The following is a 9,747-nucleotide window of genomic DNA, read 5'->3' as shown; positions in this document are numbered from 1 at the left end:
ACTCGTGTCTGTAACCACACTTTCAGTTCCCAAGCAGCCATACATGGAGAAAGGTAGTTCACACTCCTCCAGACAAAGAACTAATGTGATCAACCACAGCTACTCAGTAAATTCAAAACACAAACACTGACCTCCATGAAACATTTGCTTGTGAGCCATCCTTAAGGCTGAAAAGTTTAAACAGTGCCCAAGACTTCTGTGAAAACTGCAATCTGCAAACAGAAGAAAAAAACACTACATCAATTTCAAATTGTTCTCCCTATTCACTTGATAAATAAATAAGAATAAAACATGCTGCTTCCCACAGTGGATAAGGCAGGAAGTAGGAAAGAGTCCAAAATTTCCTGAGATGGTCTGTAGAAACTGCATACTCAGACAGAATTTGAGAACGAAATGGTCAAAGTTGTTTTTGCTTTGTTCATTAAACCAGATGATTTGTGAAAACAGCAACCCAGAATGTAATTACTACATTACTGCAACAACACTGATTTTCACTGAAACAAAGGGCCTCACCTGTGGCTGGAAATTTTGACTACTTACATAATAAATTTTTATAGCATGCTTTTTGCTAGAACAAAAATGTGTCCTGACATTCCTATCCCTTAAAAAAGCATGCACTTCACACAGCGAGCCTTTTAACAGCAGCCAGAGCCAGTCTAAAAGCATGAAAGGACGTTGTACTGTCCACAGGTAGACAGGTATGGCTTTTGAGAAAGGGGAGGTTCACAGGCTTTTGCACTGCAGATCCCAAACCAATTCTGTGTGCCAAAACTCACTGCAAAACGTTGGTGGTTTTATTTTGTTTGCTTGTTTGTTTTTAGTGTTTTTTTGTTTTGTTTTGTTTTTGTTTTGATTGCAGGTGTTGCACTGTTGGGGTGCCCTATGGCAGATCCAACTGTAAACTCACCTGCAATGCCAGCCAAACACATCTTATGCAAAGACATGGGATTTCCATTTTTTTTTGGGTGTCTCCTAGAAATTTCCCCCCCTCTTTTCTCAGCTTTGAGAGCATCTGGAATGTGTCTTACAGCTCTGAAATTTTGAGATGGTGCCTGCAGGACCTGGAAGTTTGGCACAACCCTACAGGTGTCTTGGTCTGTAAGTCCTACATATTTAGAAGTGAATATGAGAGGAATCCTTCATACCTTCATGCTGTATCTGAAGAGTTTTCCTATCTTGTGAGCTATGCTAATGGCATTACTGCCTCTATTAGCAGCACTGCCCACACAGAAGAATAAAAACACTGCAAACGTACAGGTCAGAAGTTTCTCTATCATGCTTTCTTGAGAGAAGTGGGGTAAGAACAGAATATTCAACTGACCACCCTGAATCTTAAAGATCCACCAGTATCAAAATATCTGAACCTCTCCCCAAAAGAGGTTCAGAGAAGAGGTTCCCAAAAGACACGAGACACAATTTCTGTTGCTCCAAAGGAAGTAGTGGTCAGGGTGCTGGGTAACTTCCCATTAAGCAAACTAGAACAAAATATGCAGCAGGAAATATGAAAACAATCTACTTTGACCTATTGGTTTCTAGCAGAACCTGAGAGAACTGATACATTCCTCTCTATGTTCTGCATCCTCTCAGCACTGCAGCCTTGCCCATGGTCCTAGGTGGCTACTGTGCAATTAAGGAATAACTTCACTATATTTAGCACCCTTCTCCCCTTTGCCCTCCCAGGACTGACCAGGTCCTGGCTCTGCCCTGTCCACTGTGAACTGATTTCTGCTGAAGACACATTAGTACAGCTTGGAGTAGAAATGTTAACAGTAAGTATTCACAGAGGAGAGCACTTCTCCCTTTTAGTCAAGATGTTCAGATGGGGCCCCATAGCAGCAGGGAGCCTGGACTTCTAAGCAAGAAATTTGGGATTTGCTCCATAACAAACAAGAAAAGATTCTTCAAAAATTTTAAACTCTCAGCTCTTGAGCCAAACATACCTCACGCCATTTATTCTCACAGCTAGCTTCAGAGAAATATTATGATAGAAAATCTTCCAAGTCTGCAGAATTGGGCTGTTAGCCAAGCTGAATGAAATTTCAAAAAGCAGCTTCTCTTTCATATCTTCAGTCCAGAAAGACAGCTGCAGTGGGTGCGGACAGATCTGCCCACCATAGCAATCATTCTGGATCTAGCAAGGTCCCAGAGCCCCGCACACAGATAGTACATGCAGTGGTCATTCTCTGCTTCCCACAATTAGCTGCGGTCTTCCCCCTACTTGTATACATAGGAAGCTTGTGAGTGCATGGTATGCCTGTGTAAAGTTTAAATTAGGGGGGAAGAGAGAAGAGAACGGGGACTGTCCATAAGCACTTAATAATCCAACATTGCTATGTTTGGGGGAAAAATCCTGACTACAGAAAGATACCTCGGTAGCTTTAGTACTGTGACAAATAGCTATGCATAGGAAGAAGCTTGGCAGCGCTACTCTCTGCTTATGGTGGTGGTGGAGGCACGTTTCCATGTGGATGAACTCTTCTTGCCCTATATCTCAAATGTGCAGGCCTAGAAATATCTTCACGGTCACGATGCTCTCTTTTTCTGCCTCTTCTGTCCAACAGGGTTGCACCATGGATCGCTGTTTCAGGCTAGCTGCGTCCCAGGGCAGATTTTTGTTCCCTGCTTCTGTTTGTTTATAACAGCCTCCAAGACTGCTGCAGAGCCAAGGAATGACTGGCTGTTTTCTCAATCTCAAATATTGGCTTGGAAGGAATGGGTTCGTCATTAGCTAGAGCACTCTTTAACTCACTTGCTAAAAGGAATGCTGCTGTGTCCCTGCTCTCTGATATCAATTGTAATAGCAGGCATAGAATGTCACCCTTTTCTTCCAGGCTCATCCAGCTAGATTAGGATAAACCAGTATGTACAAAGGCATCCAGTCCTGATGCAAATATAATTCAAGGGATGAGTATTAAGTCTCACACTCTGTTCAGATTTTTTTCTTTTTTCACTGTAGAAACCGGGAAATTATTTCTGTATCTTAGTTTGTGTCAGCTTTCCAACATGAGGTTTTAAAAAAGTTTTTCCTAAAGTTAAAAATGTTCTCCTACTATAAATCCTATGTCAGCCACAAATACACCAACTATTTTTCACTTGCTGAGTTGAGCCTCCTTCATGAAGATCACTTCTGGAACAATGTGATGGATTGAGTTATAGCAAGGAAGCCTAAAATAAATTCTAATTAAAGTGCAATAGGCTATGACTCTTTTGAATAAAAAGGAATAGAGGGAGGCTAAGGTTACTTAATTAAGGCTACTTCAGGCTTTTATTGTACTGAGAAGCACAACTTTGCAAGCCTAAAAGAAAAAGAAAAAGAGAAAAAGAAAAAAAGAAAAACAAACAAACGAAAAACTAGTCCCTTGGCAAAGTTCAAATGTCATTCTCCTTCTAAAAGAAAATGCAAGTGAAAACTGATTATCAGTGAACTGACATTAATAGGGCAGAATTTAGAGAATTAAGAGCTGGAAGGATCATCTTATGAAAGACTAATGGAGTTAAATATCATAGCTAAACATTTACCAAAGGGAACATAACAGTCTGCAATCTATGAAGGAAATGTTTACTGAAGAAATAAGAGGATTGGCTCACGCACATAGATACATATAAATAGTAAGGCAAGCTCTGTTGAAAGCAGTCTCTCTCTGTTCAGCATGAACTGAGATCTCAACATTTGTTTTAATTTGCGATGGCACATCTTCAGCTTTAAACATTTTATTTCAGCCTGCTCTTAATATTCAAAACAGGAAATGAAGAATGGTTCTGAAAGACGGATGGAAATGTGTCATTCTGAAGATGATGAAACTAGCCATCAGCTCTGTTTCAACCTTTACCCTTTGCCCTACAAGAACATTTTAGCCAGAGCAGTGTGATCTCCCCATTTTGTAGGGCCTGCATTTCTCCTAGAAGGCTTTCATGTTAAATACTAATATTAACTAATGAAAGGACTTCAGCTAAATTTTGCAGTTACTGGCCTATGTATATGCAGTCAGTCTTCTCTTAGGAAGCCATTCTTAAGGGAAATTATAGAAATCCAAATCCTATTTTTAGAATATAATTGTTCACTGGACAAGACACTAAAACCCAAAGCATGTTGCTCTGATGAAGACAAGTACTAGATTAGGAGAGTGTGCAAAGCTGTCTTTAGCTTTCACAGTTTCACAAAGTACCAAAAGCTGCTACTGATTATAGCCCCTGAAGCCTCAGCTAAACGTGAGGCTTCTCAGGAGATTTTTCAGGAATATCTCACCATCGTGGCATAACATTTTTATCACAATGTTGTTTATGGTGGTGTCATGAAAATCTGAAGAAATTCTGCAACATAAATGTCATTATCAAGCCTATGTCTGTGTTTCAGCTGTTGCTAGCACAACGGTACATGAGCTGGGATGTTTCAGTGATGGGAGAACTCAAGTCTAATTAAGAGAACTGAGGAAGGTCTAAGCATCAAATGTGGCAGGAAATGTTCACACACCTAGAGGAGCCTCTCTAACTCACTTCGTGCTCTGCTCACCTTTCACGTTCTGAAAGCTTTCTTAAGGCAATGATATAAAGCAGAAAGCAGAGATACAGAATAAAATTGTCTGCATAACCTTCTCTTATTTAATACCAATTTTATGAAGCACCTATCAAAAGAACCGATTAAAACATACTAAAGAGGTCTGAGTCACCTGTCACAATTTTATAACTGTCTTGTTTTTTTTTTTGATTCATTGTTGTGCTGGAAAATCAAGCTCGCAGCTTTCAAACAAAGCAAACCAAAGTAGTACAGATATGTTTTGCTTTAGCAGTGACATGCACTTGGATATTCCTTTAGGACAGAGCTCAGTGCCTCAAAGAGAAAGGCAAAGATACTTACATCAGATAGGTAGGGCTTTCCTTAGTTGCCATTGATAAAATCACTTTAAACTGAAACATCTGACCAAAACTGTGAATCACTGTCCAAAACATTACATCACATGTGAAAAAAAGTGAAATTATACATCTTGAAATGCAAACATTGCTTTTAGCAGCCTTTATAAAATGCTTGTTCAGTTCTATGGTAGGCACCCCCCAAATTTTTATGTTACAATGCATTTCAGATGTTTAGATGAAAAGGTGACACTAGAAAAACAAATACAGTTAGTAGTAGTGAAACACATTTACGCAAGAACAGAAGAAATGATCCCTTAGATAAAATTAATTGTTAAAATGAACTCTCATAGTTTAGTGGCACATTGATTTTGTCTCAGATCTCTTTTCCGTTGCAGGAATCAAATGGAAATCCATGCCGTGCCCTTGCTCCCATGACTGTCAGAATCCAGGTTGCCCTGGAGACATGATGTCACATTTGCAGAAGGGGAGCAGAGGGACCTCGGCCCCGCTGTCCTCCAGGGAGGGCGCTGCTGAAATTCTTCCGTGGGCCTTCTTTGACCCCCGAGAGCTCGCAGACAAAGAGACGCAGGATAGTATTTGCAACATGAGATGCTACTGTAAATTAAACACTTACTAATGACAGATCAGAGGGATGACTTAAAAAAAATCTAACTTCCTCTTTCTCCACGTGCCTTTGGGAAACACACAATAATGCTTTTTAGCAGCACGGCCACAAGGACTGGGTATTTAAAGCAAGCAGACCAGCAAAATCGCTTGGTTTTATGAAAAGGTGAGATACTAGGCAGTGATTACTAGCATCCTGGGCACAAGAGCATACCCAACTAAGACAGTTCTCAAATCCACACATATTTCTAACAACCGTTCATCTGGAAACACTGGCTAGTATCTGCTGGAAATGGGAAGTAGAACAAGTCAGGCTCACAGGCTGAGCTTGCAGTCCATCCGTGGAGCTATGTAAATCCCTCGGCAGGTCAATACATTATTTCCTCCGTCACATATAGGATTTACTGCTCCCGTCACTGCACTGTCCTGTTAAATTATCGCACAGGAGGTTGGAGTTCAGAGAGGACTTTGGTACTCCAAGAACAAAAGCCTGGCATGTATGACATCAGCCTGCACACATGCACACACACACGCTGAGCCTCGGGACAAAAGAGTGCAGCTTATCTCCCTCTTTGCATCGCCCGGCAGCAAATTGAGCATGCAGTGGAAATGAGGACAGCAAGGAGAGAATCTAGGAATATTGACTTCTTGGCCACATAGGCTGGAAATCGGGAGATCTTGCAGCAAGATGGGAAATGGGAATGGGTTAGAGAAAGATGCTGTGCAGAGGAAAAAAGTTTTACATGCTGTTAAGAGAAAAAAGGCACATGCATGCGAAAGAAAGCAACAATTGTGCTGCTCTGCACAACATGGATTCTGCTTCCCTCAGCACCCTGTGGCTAGACACAGAGCTCTCACAGGGCAATTGTGAGTGGTGCTGGGTGGAAAGCAATGGACAAGAAGTAAGCATGAGGAAAAGAAGGAGGAAGGCAAAAAAGATGACTTTGCAAACTCTGTTATTGCTGAGGAGACACCTTCCTGTAATAAAATGCTTGCAATTTGGATGTATTATTTTTTTTCTCAGTTGAGATGTGTCCAAATATTCTGCTGAAGGCCCTGTCCTGTGGCTTTGGAGTTGGCTGCTGCTCACAAGCAAAGCCATCAAATGCAGAACCCAGGGCAAGCAGCTGTCCTTCCCCCTAGCCCGTCTCCATGAAGCATCAGTGGGAAGAGACGAGCTGTCACCGATGGACCTAACCTCTATAAATTTATGACAGACATTTTTAATCTAACTGCCTTGATATTTTTTGTCTTTGCCACACCTGTGGCAGTAAATTCCACCGTTTGGGGAAACATTGTGCTAATTATCTCAGGTTCGGATCTGAGCCTCTGAAGTTGCACACTGCTTCCCCAGGCACTGGAACCAGAGCTGCGGTGGGGCTGCATTTTTGTAGTGGAACAGAGAAAAAAGCCTTTCTCAAAAATAGTTTATACACCTCATTTTGATACATAAATGTAACTGAAGAGACCCATATTCAGAATCGACAATGGCAACAAATGTTAATTGCACAATAATATCTATCAAAACCAATATTCAGTGTGATCGCGTACTTGTGCTCTCCTCAGGGCAAACCACAATCGTAATTAATAATGTTATTAAATAACTTAATAATGGGATAGAGGCAGCTAATAAATTCTCGGGTGAGGCTAATGAATGGGATCTGGTCATTAGGTAGGCAGAGCTGAACAATTTATGTAGCATTTTAAGAGCTTTCCCAGAGGTGGTGAATCAGGGCTGATCTGCTCGGGTCCTTTAGTGAGCAACAGTAATAACAAATGAGTAAATAAAATCTCCACAAAACAGATGCAAAACAGCCTTTTCTCCTTCTTATCATGACCTTCCCCTAAGCTTTTTATTATTATTATTACTTTTTTTTTTTTTTTTTTAATACCAGAACTAAAATGTTTTTCTGTCAATGACTTTTGAAGGAAACTCTCTGTACGATACAGAGTCTAACCTGATGGGAACTCAATATTATTATTTTCTTATTGGTGGTGGAGTTCTCCACCTCAGTAACCCATATACAAAAGCCTGCTTCTTGTCTTGACAGGTTTACAGTCTAGGTAATTCAGTGTAAAAGAACTAATGAACAATGCTTGAGGTAGCAATTTGTCTTCTAAAAGGTAACGCCTGTGGTGTTTCTGTTCATTCCCACATGCTCTCCAGCTTGCCTAGTCCTACCACGACCTGTAAATAGTATTTTTCTAAACAGAAAAAGTCTGCTGTCATTCCTGAGCAGGTAGGAACAAGCCAGGTCTTACTATCAGTATCAGGTTACTGTGACTTACTATTATACTGTTTGAGCATTTGAACTGTGGTAAATAGCATGGCTGCAAGGTCTTTTCACTTACTGCAACACAAAACGTGTTAGTTTAAAACCGTCTCTGAGGTGAGCTGGGCTAACAGCAGGCACGTGGGCACCTATGATGCTTCAGCTGTCAAGCAGTACCTTGCAAAGCCGAGGGACTCAGCTGCTTTTGATGGCATGCTCTTAATCCACCAGGGAAGAGGGTTAAGTGAAGGGCACTGACAAGCTGTGTCAGAGCTTTCGGTGCAGGGACTGAAAGCTGTGTGGTGCTACTGCCCCCACACCAGCAGCAGCAGAAGCGAAGATGTCTTAGTCACTCCACAGCTACGTCAATCAGTGCCCATAAGGTGGTTCAGCAGGCAAAGGGACAGAACTGAGAGGGGAAAGTAGGTTGTTATTCTTTAAGCCAGTGCAGCAAGACAAGCCTTTCTGTGACCATATAATTACATTATCCTATATTTGGAATAAATTGATAATACGCATACATTTATACACATTATGCATATATACGTCATACACACCCTAAGCTACCGTGAAGTAACATGCTTGGCAGCATTAAGTTGCAGAGCATTGTCCCTGCTGGACCCTGAACCTTCAGTTTGAACCCAGCCATGAACATCACCTCAGTGGTGACCCCAAGAATGATGAAAGCAACGGTGAGGTTTTTAAAAGGTAACTGAAAGTGTAAGAATTGTTTTTCTGAAGGACTGTGGGACTACAGCAGAAGAGGAATAATATTTCTAAAGAAGAAGTAGGAAAGTTGGAAGAAATATTTTTGGTAGATGGTTACAGTCTGGGGTGACAGTCAGAACCAGTCTTCTCTGACAAATACCATTCACAGGTAAAAGGAAGGTTTTTAAGAAGTCTGTTCTCCCGGAGGACATGGAAAATTTTACTTTGGTTGCCTATGAATCGCAACCCAACAGAATGAAACATGGTTACTCTTCAAGCACAGGTAGCAGACTAACTTGGCAGATGATTATATAGGCAGAAGTGCTGTACTGTACAGCGCTTTGCAAAGTGTTGTTTGAAAACCCAGATACACAGTGCAGCCAGAGATGGAAGCGCACCGTGGGCTACCACTGACCTCTAGTGGACAAAAACAGTCTAGAATTGGTAAAGCCCGTTTAAATCAAAATAGAAAATAACGTACGCAGTCAGTTCTTCCAACACTCGTGTTTGGGAACTGTGCAAGCTACAGCCAGCACGCTATTAGACTTGAAAACAAAGGACTTAACTATTAGGAAGGTCTGACTGTGTGTCAGCAACTATCACACAGAATGACAGAACCAGAGAATCACAGAATTGTTTGGATTGGAAGGGTTAAAGACCATGGTTAAAGACCATCTAGTCCCAACTCCCTTGCCATGGAAAGAGACACCTTCCACTGCATCAGGCCAGTCAGAGTCCCATCCATCCTAACCTTGCAACATCTAGTGCAAAATCTAGAGTCAAATTGTCTATGGCAATAAGAAACCAGTGCACACTTTGAATTTACTAGCAATACAAACATGTCAACAATTGGTCAGTAAAATTAACAGGTTAAATTCACTCTCCCTTTCAGATACTTATTAAATAACTGAGTACTGTGGAAATTGTCTCAATGGACATTAGCAGAGCACAAATGACAAAGAAAAAATCCTAGGGAAACATGACCATACAAGTCAAATTATACTGAGTCTTAGTTTTATTTTTTTTTTTACAATCAAAAAATGCTTAAGTTAACATTCATATGTTTACAATGTCTGCCCCAAAGGACCTTGCTTGCTTCTCACTTTCAAGTTATTTTTGTAAGTGCTTTGAAGCTCTTTTTCAAGCTAATCGAAACAAAAACAATCCGAGGCACATCATTTTTTAAGGCTAACCTTCAGCTGAAACATACACTGATGGGTGTACCCAAACTGTAATGTGCAATACAGGTTTCCTTTCCTTTATTAGCAATGTCAGCCTTAACTTCATTCAG

Source organism: Cygnus olor, chromosome 1 (genome assembly GCF_009769625.2).
Source record: "Cygnus olor isolate bCygOlo1 chromosome 1, bCygOlo1.pri.v2, whole genome shotgun sequence".
Lineage (NCBI taxonomy): Eukaryota > Metazoa > Chordata > Aves > Anseriformes > Anatidae > Cygnus > Cygnus olor.
The sequence above is the reverse complement of the archived record's forward strand: the minus strand, read 5'-3'. Positions refer to the sequence as shown.